The sequence below is a fragment of the Dasypus novemcinctus genome, chromosome 21 (genome assembly GCF_030445035.2).
Source record: "Dasypus novemcinctus isolate mDasNov1 chromosome 21, mDasNov1.1.hap2, whole genome shotgun sequence".
Lineage (NCBI taxonomy): Eukaryota > Metazoa > Chordata > Mammalia > Cingulata > Dasypodidae > Dasypus > Dasypus novemcinctus.
Genome location: NC_080693.1, coordinates 19,377,254 through 19,393,012, shown reverse-complemented (window position 1 = coordinate 19,393,012; position 15,759 = coordinate 19,377,254). Strand labels below are relative to the sequence as shown.

The following is a 15,759-nucleotide window of genomic DNA, read 5'->3' as shown; positions in this document are numbered from 1 at the left end:
GCTCCCGGGTGCCGGAGTGACAGCTGGGGCGGGCCGAGCCCGGGAGGCCAGAACTGAAAGGCAGCCGCTCGCCCGATCCGGGGCTCCCCAGCCCCTGCAGCTGCGCGCCGCCCCTCCAGGTACCCTGCGCCGGGCTTCCTCCCAGCCTCTGCGGCTACATCCTGCCCCCCAGCCCGCCGCCGCGGATCTCCTCCCCTCCGCCCCCCGCACCCTCGCAAGTTTTCTTTGCTGCAGTTCCCAGGACCGCGCTGCGCGCCACGCCCCCGTGTGTCTGCGGCACCCTGCATTCCTCCGCGAACTGCTGGCCGTGCGAACCGGTCCTGCGTCCACCCCGGGCCCTTGCGCTAAGCCCTCTCTGCTCCCCGGCAGCATTTTTTCTACCCCTGTTGGTTCTTTTCCCTGGATTAGTTTAGGATGATCGAGAGTCCCCCGGGGCCTAAAAAAGGAACGACCTCTTAGGAAATAAATCAGGGGGAGAGATTAAGATTTTAGAAAGTAGGCTCCGATTCCAAGTCCATATGCTCAGCTTCTGATGGAGTGTTGATTTAATGTTGTTTGCACGGGCATGTGTGTGCGTGTCAGTAGGAGGGTTCAATGTCCTTTCGTAAACGGCGGTTTCCTTTCTCTTACCTCCCTTGACCCTATATCCTCCGTGCACTTCTGCGGGGAGCAGGTCAGGAAGGCGCAGGAGCTGCCACGCTGTTAAATGGAGGGCGGTGGCCCGTGGAACCGGCACGGGGAGGTTTGGTTCGGTTTGTCTTGCAATACGATTTGTTCCTTATTTCTTCGCTGCTTTGTCGCCGCAGGATGCCTCACACTTCGGGCTGTGGCCCGGTCAGTTTCACATCAGCCCCTCCCTGGAAGTTACACGCGGCAGCGCTCTGCGCCCACGCGGGGTGCTAACGGGCCGCTACTGTCCCAAAGTCCATTTGGCAGGAAACTCACAAGGGCTTTTCGCCGCCCAGGCTTGGTGCATGACAGCCTTCCTCTCCCCAGCCTTCCTGTGCTCTGTTCCACCCAGAAGAGAAGCCCTTTTTGAGTTTCCAAGGAAGACCTAGCGGTTCTAATGGTGCCGGTGGGACTGGTGTATTTATTCCCTGCTGGATAAAAACTGCCGGGTGTGGTTTTACATTAAGTGCCAGTCCAGCTGAGTCTACCCAACGGTGAAATGCTTTCTAGATTCTGGTGTCGTAAGCCCTGGCCCTTCACAAGGATGAACGGCAATTTTTGCCAAGCTTTGATGCTTCCCTGTGTTCTGAAATTGCATTTCGACAAACCACTATTGTGGTTTATTACTAACCTGAGCTTCAATACCTTTTTAAAGACTTCCCTCAGGTGTTCAGGTGTCTGATTTGCAGAAGGAAGACAACAAAACAAAGACCGTTTTTAAAGTTGTCCTGAAAGGCTTCAACCCCATAAATGTCTACACATGTGCCTCAGTTTCCTCATCTGGAAAATGATGGCTTCTAAGTTCCCACCCAGCGTCCTTCAAGATACAATATCCCACATAGGTATTTCTTTATGTGGCTGTGAAATACTCACCGTGCCTTGAAGATGTGGTTCTCAGTATCACACACAAAATATCTAGGGCAGCACCATACAAGAGGGATAAAATGGGAACCACCAATCGGAGCCACATAATGTAATTTTAAAATTTCTAGGAGCCACCCTAAAAAAAAAAAGGTGAAAAGATACAGGTAAACTTAATTTTAATAATATATCCAATATACCCCCAGATATAATCCATGATGCAATCAATATAAAAATGATTGAGGTAGTTTACTTTCTTTTTTATACCAAGGCTTCAAAAGCCAGAGTGTATTTTACCCTCACAGCACATCTCACTTGGGACAAATGAGATTTCCTGTGCTCCGTAGCTGCACAAGCCTCATGGCCATTATACTGGACCGTCTGGGGTACTGGTTTTGATGGGGAGGTGTATCTGTTAGAATCTTGACAGGAAACAGCACATCCAACTTAGGGTGACTCAAGGAGGCGTTATTTACAAATAGTCTGCTTACAAAGAGTGGGAAAGGCCCAGGTATATTGTAATAACCCAGGGCCACCAGAGTCAAAGCTGTCACCACCCTTAGTTCTGAAGAAATGGGGGCAGGAGAGGCTATGAAAACCTGGAAGGAAAGGGGAGGGACACAGCCAGCCCAAGGGAAACTCGGAGAGGGAGTCGGAAAAGAGAGACTCTTGACAAGATAACAGGGGATAGGTAAGTGGCATTATTCCTGATAATGAAAAAAAAAAGCCAAGAAAAGGGATTGAACGTCTCACAATAACATTAGTTGCAAGTCATACCACAAAACCCTTTAGAAAACGCTTTCATCCATTCGGCTGCATTTATTAGGATGGAAACAAGTTGGAACTAATAATTACTATGGCACTTCAATGGGGAAAACGTGCCTACCCAAAGACCAGAAAGCACAGTGGACACGGTGGCACAGTTGCTTCCCGGTTCTGTTTATAACACCGTGTTATAACATAGAGCCACTCCTTGAAGTGGTAAGGCTTTGGCTTGGAAAAGCTCCAGGGATCTCTTGCTATCATAGACACTAACCTTGGACTCAGTGGTGAAATAGGTAAGGTTTAAGTTCAGAGACTCCCAGAACCCTTCTTTCCCCTCAGCGGGGTGGGGGGTGGGGGGTGCTCTTCTCTCTGCTTAGTGGGGCACTCAGCCCTGCCCTGCGTTCCTAACCCAGCATTCCAGAGGTCTCACATCCTCGGTCGCTTCCCAGTCTGGCTCCTATAGAATCATTCACGCTATTGTACAAGGGACTGTTTCTCTTCCCTGATCCCCTACTCACCTGCATTTTAAAGGTTAAGGAACATTTTAGCAAATGACATCTCCTCGCCTGCCCAAGTAGCCGTAATTTATACTCATTTTAAAAATAAACTTAATATACAATAAATAATAAAGAATAAAACAAATACTATCCAAAATTTCATTGTCCAGAAAGGAGCATGATTAATGGTTAGGTCTCTTTAGAGGCATAATATAGATGTGTGTATGTGTATATATACAGAAAGAGAGACAGACAGACATAAGTATAGAGATAAAGATATTTATAGTGATACAACTAGAGATAGATAAATAGATGTATAGGTATAGGTAAAGGATAGGTATAAATATATAGAGATAGATAGATAGATAGATAGATAGATAGATAGATAGATAGACAGATAGACAGATAGATAGATAGACAGACAGACAGATAGACAGATAGATAGAGCTCAAGGTATTTATAGTGTTAGAATTAGAGATAGATATGAAGGTATAAGGGATAGGTATAGGCATATAGATTGATATAAGTATAGTGATAGATAAATATATAGGTATACATAAGGGATAAGTATAGATAGATACAGATAAATAGATATAAATAGATACGGGGATGAAGATATTCATAAAGATAGAGCTAAGGATAGATAAATAGATACATAGATATAAGCATAGACATTTCAATATAAATAAATAGCTATAGGTCTAGAAAGATGTAACTACTAGATAGATAGATGATAGATAGACAGACAGACAGACAGATGGAGCAATATTAAACACTAAGGCATTCTGGCAATGCTGTTTCTAGACATGTGGAGAACATCCTTTGGCCTCCTGTATTAATGAGCACAGTTGGTATATATAGATTTAAGAACAGTTCTCCTCAAAGAATTTGGGGCACTTCACTGGATATTTTTACCTCCCCTTCCCCAGAAGGCCAGCATATCTGAGAATCAACCCCTCTGGCCCTCCACCATGCGTTCCTTTCCTAGTTGTCCCTCACTCTCCTCCCTGTTTCCATCTCCAGCCAAGGCACCGCTTCACTAAACCAGCATGGAAGGCACAGGGCCCAGGAGCTCATTGATGTGATGCATCCAGGTCAGCCTCCCCAGGCAGGAGCAGGGGATAAAGTGGATCTGGGGGAGCAAACAGAGTCTGTCTGGCAAATGGGGAATCATGGGCCCTAGGGACGTTTTAATCTTCGTGAGGAGACACAACACGCACAAACTCCTTAGAATGAAAACTTGCATCGCATTCACCTACACCACCAGATTTCATGTTACATGTGCACCAGATTTACTTTCACTCCCCAACTGTGCCCTGTGATCTTGAAGCCTTAGCATGTAGTTTTTCTACCTAGAACATCCCCCTCTCCCCCAAGTCCCTCAACCTTCAGATATCAGCTCAACACACACCTTCAGGGATGCCATCCCTCCCGTCTAGCCCCTGCTCCTGGTTAGACCAAGTCTCTCGGTACAGATCGGCGAAGCATCCAGCACCTTCCTTCATGAGGGTTGGGGTGCCATATAGGGTGGGCAATATGTCTATGCCTCCTCCATAGATTATAAGCACTCAGAGGAGCCCAAGACTCTTGCTCATTAGTACACCTAAGCATCTTGCACCACCGTACCTGGTGCACAGGAGATGTCCAGTAAATGTCTGTTGGATGGAGGCACCAATCAAGAGCTGGGGGCTGGGCATGGCAGTCTGCGCGAGCTCCATTGTAGAAAGGCCAGGAAACGAGAGCGGGCATGGCCTATCTGTGGGACAGGAATGTGTATGGGCCTGGGATTGGGTATAGAAAGGTGCTAGACATAGCATGAAAATGAGACTAGAGAAGAAAGCAGAAGCCAGCTCCTGAGGAGACTTGTAGGACTTTCTTGGCATCTTCCGAGAAGATTGACAAGATGATGTTTGCTTTTTTAGGAAGCTTGCTCCAACAGCATTGTCAAGACTGGAAGTTAGTCTCCCAACTAAGTGACAAATTGCTATAGAAGACAGTAGAGGTGACAAAAAACTAGTAGCAAGAAATTGGGGGAGGTTTGGCAGAGGTGGCAGATTTCAAAATGGGTCTGGAGGAACTTGGGCAGGGGAAGAGGATTTGATATTTGGGAACCCAGAGGATAAACACTAGTGTGGCAGCCACAGGAGGCAACCTGTAAACCTTTGTTGAATGAATAATTATGACCAAATCTTCATTTATATGCATTTTAATCTTAAGAGAGTATTTCTGTTTTGTCTCCAGTTTCCTAGAAACAGAAGTTTGATTTTTAGTAGTCTTTGGGGCCTTGTCTCAGCCTTCTGCATTAAAACAAGGTCTCTTTTTACTTTGTATTTTCTCCAGTTTACTTACCAGTCTTAAGAGTTGAAGTTACCAGATGAGAAGTCATGTTCCTTTTTGCTTAGCCTTCTCACCCCCGCCTTTCTGCTTCCATTGGTTCTCTCCATTGACACTTGCATCAATAGATCTCAGGCCAGGAAGAAATCCTTGGTCAACGAAGAGCCTGGTGGAGTTGTCCTCTTCATCTGCAGGAGTCATCAGTAAGGGCCAAACATGGGGACTCACCTCAGTGGTGCAGGTTGGCCCATCTTAGCTAACTCCGAGGCACATCATTCACGTTAGGTAACTTCAGGGAGTGTCGTTCACATCATAGTCTTGTAGATTAGTGATTTATGGTGACAGTGTTGGGTCAGATGGCCGTGACGGGTTTGGAAGATGCACCTTTATCTAACTGGCAAAATGGTGCCCAACGGCCTCACATGGGTGCTGACGCTCTCGCGGGTGGAGCTTGCCTCCGACCTGGGTAAGGCCCTGGGAAGTGGAGGTCTCTGCCATGTGCTTGAACAGGCCAGACTGGAGGTAGGGAAGCGACTGCAGTTGACATCTCTCATTTGTCATACGCAGGCACAAAAGACTGATAGCTCACTCCACCCCTTGCTTTAGGTGTCAAAGGACTCTGTCCCCCAAAGGTTTGGTTTAAAGCAGGGGTTCTTAACCTTATTTGTTCCACGGACCCCTTTGGCAGCAGGTGAAAACCACGGACCCCTTACTAAGTCCACACTGTGCTGTGTATCATTTACTAAATAGATCGCATCTGCACCAACACGTCTACACAAGAATAATTTTTTTTTTTAATTTCTATTCAAGCTCGTGGACCCCTTGCTAAGAACCCCTGGTTTAGAGACTGCAAGTAAATGTAAGCCAGGCCCAGAAGTTCAATTCCAGGATTTTTGCTGGAATTACTGGAAAAGATGTGCCCTTTTCCCTTTGGCTGGCCAGGCTGGTAGGCTATAAGCCTGCAGCTTCTGGCAGCCACACTTCCCTCCATGAGCGGGAACCTGCAGGAGGATGAAATCAGCAGAAAGGAACGCAGAGGTGAGCGATGGAGACGGTGAGATTCCAGGAATTTGGTCTGAGGCCCTGGATTCATCTCTACTCTGGAACATTTACTTACAAACACCATAAATGGTCGTGGGGCTGTTCGAGCAGCATGTCCCTCTCGATTTCGTCAGAGGTGATATCACGACCTGGTCTGCTCCACCACACAGACGTCCTGTGCCTGCCTGGCCAGGCACTCCTACCGGCGATCTTCCTACTACCCCAGCCTCGACTGCTCATGCCCATGAGCTGAGACCTACCAACAATCACCTGCTCTCACCTGTCTGAATGCACCTGCCATTCTCTTCCCAGCACACCAGCCAGCCTGACTTGTGACCACCTGGCCTGACACAGAGAACCTCAAGGCAAACGGAGTAGGCTGATTCTGACATTTTAAACAGTGTCTTCTTATTTACCCTACAAAGTAACACATTTCTAAAATTGTTATTATAAAACAGGAGTGTTTGCTTTTGAAATCTGGTCTTTCTTATGGAACAGATACACCTCTTGCTTTGGGTTATTTATGAACATTATTCCAATAAATTTTAAAGTTTTAGTAGTCATGACTGGAAACCATTTGATTCTCTGAGCTTTTTTAATCACCAGAATTTTCAGGGAATAGAAGGCTGATTTGCCCCTGCTTGGGATATATAGCTACCTGGCCCCACAAACTCAGATTTACTTATGGTCAAAACAAACAAAAACAGACAAAAAAACCTGGGTCCAGGATCTTCAGAAGTCGAAGAATGTATCTTATTTCTAGGAATAAACATGGTAGCATTTTAGAAAATTACTTTGGGAACTGTATACTGCACGAATTAGGAAGTCTTTCCATGAACAGTCCTGAGGAAGGATTATGGGTACCTATCAGCCATGAAATCATATAGCCCCAAACTACAGAGGGCACAAACAGGAAGAGATAAGTCTAAAACATTTTTCAAATAAAGAAGTATAAAACTTTGTGATGGGGTAGATGTAGCACATAAAAGAAAAGAAAACTTCCAAGGCCACTCCTAAGTTTTGCTGTTGAACTAGTCCTTCCCGAGGTGGCCTGGTGTTGTTCGTTGGTTTGTCCATTGGTTTTTGCATCTCTCGTTGCAGTCGGGACTGCTGGTGCCCTGTTCTAAATTGACTTAGGGACATGCCAGCAGGCCTGGAGAGGTGAAGTTGAATGGGTGGCAGTCAGGTGTCCAAGCAGGGATAGAGGCTGCGTCAAGTCACCCTCAGAATGGAAGCTACAGCCTTGGTCACCAGGCTGGTATCATCGAAGGGCCCAGCAGGTGAAAGGAGGTTGTGGTCGTTCTGCCCACAGTGCAAATCAGAGAAATTCTTACAACAGGGACAAAACACATCTTCTCAATCTCCACATGAAATGATGCCAGTGCGGATAAAAAAAATGTATTATAAGACAAGTACAAGACTTGTATCCTTTCTGGTATTGAGAAAAGTGCTCTGTAGTTTGGACCATTAAGGATGGTGAAGGAGGGAGACTAACCAGGGGGCTCATAATATTCACTGAAGGCAGGCATTTGTGCCAGCAGCATGTATGGCTCCTGGTAGGTCTTACTCTGAGTGCTCATGTCTTTTCTTGTCCTTTCCAGTGTTGGAAGACAGCAGTCTCCCCAAGTAAAACCCTAATCCTGAGAAATGTTCCATGAAAAAATTGTTCCATCATTCTATGATCAAATAGATTTGGGAAACTGTATCTCCTCTTAAACATTCTTGATAAATATTTGCATGTTATAGTCGCTGAGATGTCTTCACAATGAAGATTCCAGTTAAATTTTGCTCAATCCTATGTTTTCCAAGCTTTCTGAACCATGGATTCTCTTTATCCATGCTCCATCCAGCAACATCCCCCATACCCATTGTTCTGGAGAACACACAGGAAGAAGCACAATCCTGTGCTTTACAAGGCTTGTTATTGGCAGGAACCTCAGAGGGTGGATATTTTCTGAACATATTGGTGCCTCAGCTGCAAATAGTGAGGGCCTGGTTTATATTGAGACCAGGTGGGGGACAGTTCACCAAGTCTGGGATTTTCTTTGTTCTATCATTTCTCCAGGGGTCCACATTCCCCAAGGGATGGGATTTTAACTAAGGTTTTGGCAAATGGTAATTTTCATGAATTATTGATTTGGCCAAAAATAATTGGAAAGGTTGATAATTACATAGATATCTTCTCATGCATCTTTCTTCTATCTGAAGCCAGATTCTTTCAAATTCACTGACAGATGAAAGAAATTGGAAAGGTTTTACAACATACCTTATCAAGAAATGAATTAAGCACGTGAAAAAGGTAAGAGACATTTCTCAATAGAACATCCAAATTTTCAAACATCTTTTGGTTACAATAAGAATTAAGTGTTAGAAGAAACTAGCCCTTTTAGTTGGAAAATGAGACCTATTCAAACAAGTAACATAGAGCCAAAATTCGATTCGTTGAGGGTGATGTGGTTGTTACTTTATTTGTTCTCAGTTTCTTTTCTGAAAGCAGAGGACACTAACTTCCTCATTTTCTTTGTTGAATTATAATGTTGGTGCTTTCTTTTATTTTAAAGGTGCCACATCCTTTTTATAATAGATAAAAATTAAGTTTTTCTTTTAAACTTAAAGAAGGAGATGGGGCGTAAATAATAGACCTGAAAACACAGGGAATCTGAGCAAGTTTCTTGGGTCCTCCCACCTCAGAGGAGATACAAAAGTATCTCTTGGAAGAGGATGGTGAATCTGAGGGAAAGTGGGAGAGTAAATGCTGGTGTTGGGAAAAGAGCGCCACGTCCAGTAGCCTCCTGGCTATCAGGAGCTGGAGGAGAGACGCAGAAGCACAGTGGGCCCAAGGGAACCTGCTTTATTCTCCATCTTCCAGGCAATGTCCAGAAGGGGCGAGCCTCAGAGAGGTCCCCCACACCAAAGGGCGGGAGAGAGGAGAAGGGCTGTGGTACGCCTGAGCAGAAAGCACCTGCAAGAACTCTCCAGAGGCCCCTCAAAGCTCCACGGAGGCATGGGAGGAGGACACAGAAACGACTGAGAAGACAAGGGGTCTGGAGAGACCACAGGCCTGACAGCTGCAAGAGGGATGAAGTGATGACCGGGGACCAGACGGGACAAAGTGCAGCTCAGCAGATGCCCCATAGATGGGTAACGGTGAACAAAGTCCAGTTTTCCCATGATGCCTTAGCACTAGTAAGGTCCCTGAGACTTGGGGGTACTAGCAGATGGGTTGATTGTGGGTGGGGGGGAGACCCCACAGTAACTGCAGTCACCCAGAATGCATTGACACAGTATTTCTGCCACTCAGAAACACGGGGGGCTCAAAATGGAAATCAAGTTCTGTTGCCAAAAGCAGAAGAAAGTTCTTTTTTGCACACCTTATTTTCCAGCCTGAGATTTTGTGTTTGTAACACACACTGAGTAGGTACAGACCCTTGGTTTACTAACAAGAACAGAAAAGCCGTGACTTAAAACATCTATTGATTCCACATCCTTCAGCAAATATTTTTTTAAAATTACTTTTCTCTTTAATTTTAGTCGTTATTTTCTACACAATAACTTAGCTTCTTCAGTCATATTATTAGGCTACTAAAAGTGCAAGGTTAATTACCATTGATTTTTATGTATTGGCTTGGTCAAAGTAGTTATCTTGAGTCCCTCTCATCTGAAGAGCTCTTTTTGATGGAGTTATTCAATGTTTGTGAGACTTTTAAGAACTGAGATGCTTTCAGTTCAAAATGAGAGCTATCTTCCATTCTCTTTACCAAAATAAGCGCCATGTCATTGGTCTCTGCAATGCCTAGATAAGGCAGGTACACATCAAATGTAAACATACAAGGGAGCAAATGTGTCTCAGGTGGTTGAGCACCTGCTTCCCACACGAGAGGTCCCAGGTTCAGTTCCTGATGCCTCCCCAAAGCCAAAAAACAAACAGCAAACAAACGAAAAAACCAACTCCAGGAAGCCAAGTTGACTCAGTGCTTGATGGCTGGCTTCCCACAAACGAGGTCCCAGGTTCAATCCCCAGTCCTAGGACCTCAAAAATTAAAAAATAATTAAAAAACGTAAACATATAGATACATGTAAACACAAATACCTTCATATTTATTTATCGCAAGAGATTTGAATTGATCATTCTCGCAGGAATCATCTCATTTCCCCTGCTGGTAATTGATTTTTTAAGAAATAGATAAAAATGTGATTAATACAGCTGAACATGAATATTAATTGGCATTCACTTAATCGCTGCAGATGCGCCTCAGGCTATGCAATATTCAATGCAGGCAAATTTTGCTTTCAGCAAATTTTTCCATATAGCACACAGTAAAATCTGGAGATTTAGTAATAGAGTATATATGGGCCCCCCGTATTTTATGCGTGATTATTTTCTGAACCTGTAACTTCTACAATTTAAAAAAATCTGGAGGTGGTGGGAAATAAATACAATTGTAGAGATGATGGAAAATTTTGCGTTACCTGCAAAATCACAAAATAACTGGGCGACAGCTAACAAGGGGGGTGGGCCTTTGTTTTCAATGTGCTGTGGGGTTTCTGTTCCAGGCCAGATCTGAGCTGCATCAGTTCGTTGCTTCTCCTTTACTTTCTTCTCCATCATATCTTTGCCATTGGAGATGAAGAGCCAAACGATGCCAACCCCAAAGAACTAATGCCCATTCCCTCCCTTTCCTCATCTGCTAGTTCTTAAGTTGTACTAGAACTCCTGAAATAGAAAGACTATATCCATTTGCTTATTTGCATTTAAAAAATGAAAGCCCGTGGAGTGCAGCAGTAAAAAAAAAAATGCATATGTAAGAACACACTGAGTTTAAACTAATATTAGCAAACCTCTTTGAGCTCTTACTATGTGCCAGGTACTATTCTTGTCAGTATTATCTCTCAACGTCCTAAAATCACCTGAGAGAGAAGGTTTTGTTAACTTATTTGACATATGGAGGAACTGAGACTCAAAAAGTGAGTAAACTTGTTCAAAGTTTCACAGATACTAACTGGCAGGACCAAGCTTGATGCTTCTCTGTCTGGCTCCAAAACCAGCACTGATCTTGACCATTAGGCTGACATATCATTAAATAACTTTCTTGGACATTTTCCATCACGATGAAATGGAACTCTTATTTTCTCTCAGACTTCAGTAAAACACTGTTTTCCAACTCCATCTAAACCTTGTTCACACCTGTGGGACTACTAGAATAGTCCTCAGATGTCAAAATGCCTACAAGCTTGCTTCTCCTGGGACTTCTGCTCATTCTCACCTTTGTTATCTCCTTGGAAAGACCTGAAGCTGATTTTCTTGCTGCCTTCACCAGCTCCCATAATTCTTGCAGTTTTTCCATGAGAAGTGGGGTAGGGGGTGGGTGGGATGAGGGGGTATGTGGGCTGGTTTTGTCAATATTACTTCTCTGAGGCTTTTATCTCCAGTCAAAGAAAGAGGCATTTTACCCATCTGAATGCCTCTTCTCTTTAGCATCCCACCTTTTAACTGTTGGGATAATAGTAGCTGGGGCTGCAAGGATAAAGCTTAACTTTACTAATTAAGCACTAAACCCCAAGCTCATCTCTAAGCTTTTTACAGCTTGACCTCTGACAAAGCCTCACTCCCTCGCTGCCCCACCCCCTGACCCCTGAGATGGCTCCCTCATCTGTTCGCTCATTGTCTGCTTGTTGTGGCCACTCGTCTTCTTTAGGAGGCACTGGGAACCAAATCTGGGGCTTCCTATAATGGGAGGCAGGTGCCCAACCACTGGAGCCACATCTGCTCCCACGCCTCGCTCTTTTAAAGGACTTAGAATAACTCAAATCTCAGACGAAGAATTTAACTTTCTAAGACCCTTACATAAGAAAAGAAATATCTTAGAGAGAACTCTATAGTGATTAAAAAATAGTCCCTATTTTGTATATGATTAGCTCTTTTTGTTTTTGGCCAGGGAAATTCAAGGGAATGTCCTAAATATCCAAAGAATTTAATCTTGGAAAATACTACTAAGAAGTGAGAGATCAAGAGAGAAAGAGCTAGGAAGCCTGAGCCACAGATTCTGAGTAAGTGCCTCACCTAATCAATTTCTCTATTTGTTGTAAGGTAACCATTCAACTATTATTTTGTCCAATGATGAATAAGTGTCCCTAGTACCTATCATTTCTTTGCTGATTTGAAATGACACAGCTATCTGATATTGAAATTTATACATACTTGAACTTTTCCTGGTGCATTTGATTCTGTCCCGTGTCAGTTTCATCAGAACCACACAACATTATCATTGTATTACTAACACCTTAAGACTCCAAACCTTAAACTACCATTTCAAAAACATATTGAATATTCTCATGTGTTTATTTTCCCAGAAATTGTAGGTTGGTTTTGTCAATCACCCTACCTATCACTGTGACCAAACCACATTTAAAAGGGTGGGCGGAAAAACAAGGATGCCTACAGGACTTGCCAACTGTTAGACTGAACCATATGAACTTGCTGCTTTTGTAGATTAAAAAACTATCAAATACCAGCAATGACATTTTGTTCAACCTATTTGGACTACTAGGAAAGAACAATACTCCATTGGATTAAAAGAAGGAAACAACAAGAAAAAGACTCTTAATATGTAAAATTAATATCATGAGTGGGAATCAAGAGAATATTGCATTTATAGAAATGAATCAGCTAAATTTGCGACTCAAGATAAAAGATTGAAATTTCTTCACAGAAAATTTGTTTCCCAATAGCTACAGAAATGAGTAGAAATAAAGAAACAATATACCTCACTCCCATTCCAAAATCCATCAATTAAAAAAAAAGAGGGGCATGGGGAGAAGAGGGAAAACTTAATTCATTGAGAGGGGGGCAGGGGATAAGTCTTGATTCTGCTCCATTGCCTGCCTTCAACCCCCAGAAACTATTCTAGTGGATTGATATCAATCTGAGCATTCTTTCTAATATCCCCAAGTTTGCAGAGATGAAAACAGAGGGTCATCTTTATCTTTTTCCTCTTCTGACCAATAAGTAGTAGAAATTGCTGCTGGGCAACACTGAAATGGAAGAAGTAAATTACCAGATGGCTCATCAAACTGGCAGAGTAAAACCATTGATGATAGAAAAATGTTTTTAAGAAAGAGCAGAAAATAGGAAATCTGAAAGAGTTGTGGGAAAAATACATTGGTGTTGACTTTTAGGACGGTAAATTGCCACCCTCTATCAAAATAAAAATGATAAATCCCTCTAGGAATCCATGCTAAAGTATACTAGCGGCTGTGCACGAAGACACAAAAAGAAGGCTGCTCAGTTTTCATTTTGCTTACAATGGTAAAATTGCTAAGGATCCTCAATTTCCATCAATAGAGGAATGGTTAAATAGTTAAAGACGCAACATTTCTGAGGAACACGCTGAGGCTGTAAAATTGGATGAGACAGACCCACGTGTCATTACCAGGTGATAATGCCAACTCATTTGCTTAAGGGAAACAGCTAGATACAGAGCTGTAGAGGTAATATGACCTACGTGTAGAATTTCCCATATGGCATGGGAAACATAAACACACACATATGTAAATGCATCAGAGGGGAACTGAAAGAATGAACACTCAACTCTTGACGATGGTTATCATTAAGGAGACTGAGAGGGAAGAGAAATAAGAAAGGGGGCATTTTTGTTTTTGCTACATATGTTTAATGGTTTGACTTTTCTTTGATAACTTATTCATGTTTTATTTGTGCAATAATTGCATCATAAACATTGAAAGTAGACTAACATCATTCCATTCCTCAGGGTTTTCAAATAGTTTATGGAGTTCAAAGATAATTTTTGACTATCATATCTGTGTATATCATAATTCTAATTCTTAGTTAATGCACTTGGATTTCACTTACTTTTTTCATTAAACTCTCCAGAGCTACGTGATTTATTTATTTTGTTCACAAGAGCAACTGAGAAGTAAAATGACCATTTTTCTATTTTCTGGTTGATTGATTTCTGCTTGTAACTTTCTTTCCTTTCTTCTTTCCTGGGTGAAGTTTGTTGTATTGTTTTAGAATCTTAAGCAAGAACAGAGGTCGAGTTTTATATATGTACACTTTTTCTTACTCAGTGATGGAACTGTTTAATGTTATAAATTTTTTAAAATTATTTTTTAAAAATGTATTGAAGTATATCACTCACACGTGAAACATACATAAACAATAAGTGTATAGTAATAGCTCTCAACTTACAAAACAAACATACATAGCATCATATGGGACTCACCCTACCACCAACACCTTGCATTATTGTTATAAATTTTTATCTGAGCAGAACATTGTCCACATTCCAGAAGTTTTTCTAGGAGCTATTTGTATCTAATTAGCACTAACAGAGAACCCACTATGTGTCAGACACTATATCCTAAGAACCTTATACACAACATCCCATTTAATCATCCTTATAGTCCTAACAACCTAGCAACCCAATCATTTGGCTCTTTCCTTCGAGAGGTCCACAGCATCTCCTTGGGAAGCCAGCATTCTCCACTCCTGGTCCACGTGGGTAAAGAAGCATGAATCTACCCTAGCTAGAGTCCTACTCACAACTAGTCATTCTTTGGCCACAGTGGTGGCTCAGTACTAAGCAAGTGACCAAACCCACTGAATCATGCATGAAACTTTATGCTGGAACTCTCAAAAGAAGATAGATACTCTTTCCCCACATTTCTTCAGCCATTTCTTTGAATACATATGATTTTAGAGAGATAGAGGCCAGGTCATTTAGAGACTTTTAAGACTGGGGAAAGGAGGATGGAGATCTTTCTAGTTGTGATGGGAAAACCATTGGAGGATTTTGAGTAAGAGAATGACGTGATAGGATTTACATTTTAAAAGATTGTTCTAGAGATGATGGAGAATAAAATTCTAGGAGAAAAAGAGAAGGAGCAGGAATACCAGTGAGGAGGCTATTGCAGTTTTCTGGGAGAGAAATCATGCTTTCTTGAACAAGGATGTTATTGGTGGAAGTACTGATAAGAGAGAGATGTAAAATATATTTTGGAGGTAGAGCTAATAGAATCTGCTGGTGGCTCAGACGTGAGGTGTGAGAGAAAGAGAGGAATCCTTTCTCTTAGGTCTTTGACCTGAGCAATAGAGAGAATGATTTTCCATTTACGTAAGTGGGGAATCTTTAGATGAGAGAGTGGCTGGGAAGTGAAATCAAGAGTACAACTTTGATGATGCTAATTGTGATGAATATCAGAGAACAAGGTGGAGATGTTAAATAGATCTAAATCTGGAGAATAGGGAAAAAGTTGGGACTAGACATACAAATGTGGGCAGGTTTACTGAAGCATTGAAAACCATGGAAAAAATTTAGTCACGTCTTGAGGAGAGAGCATAAATAGAAAAGTGAAGAGGACCAAGTCGAGCATTTCTATATACAAGGATTAATAAAAAGAAGGAAGAGCCAAAAAAAAAAAAAAAAAAAAAAAGAAAGGTGAGAAGCAGCTGCCAGAGGGATGGAGGGAAAATGAATTGTAGGTGATGAGACTGGGGAAAGAGTTTGTTGAAAGAGCTTCTTTCCAGAAGAATCAATTGTGTCTACTGGGTCAAATAGTGCTGTCAATAGGG

General features: G+C 42.6%; 1 long non-coding RNA gene across 1 annotated transcript; it reads left to right on the top strand.

The window, feature by feature from the left end:
• Positions 1-9: 9 nt before the first annotated feature.
• Positions 10-14,121, top strand: LOC101434820 (uncharacterized). Its single transcript, XR_188609.5, has 5 exons — positions 10-119; positions 8,376-8,466; positions 9,037-9,308; positions 12,104-12,215; positions 12,519-14,121. It is a non-coding gene; the product is annotated as an uncharacterized lncRNA (long non-coding RNA).
• The last annotated feature ends 1,638 nt before the right edge of the window (positions 14,122-15,759 follow it).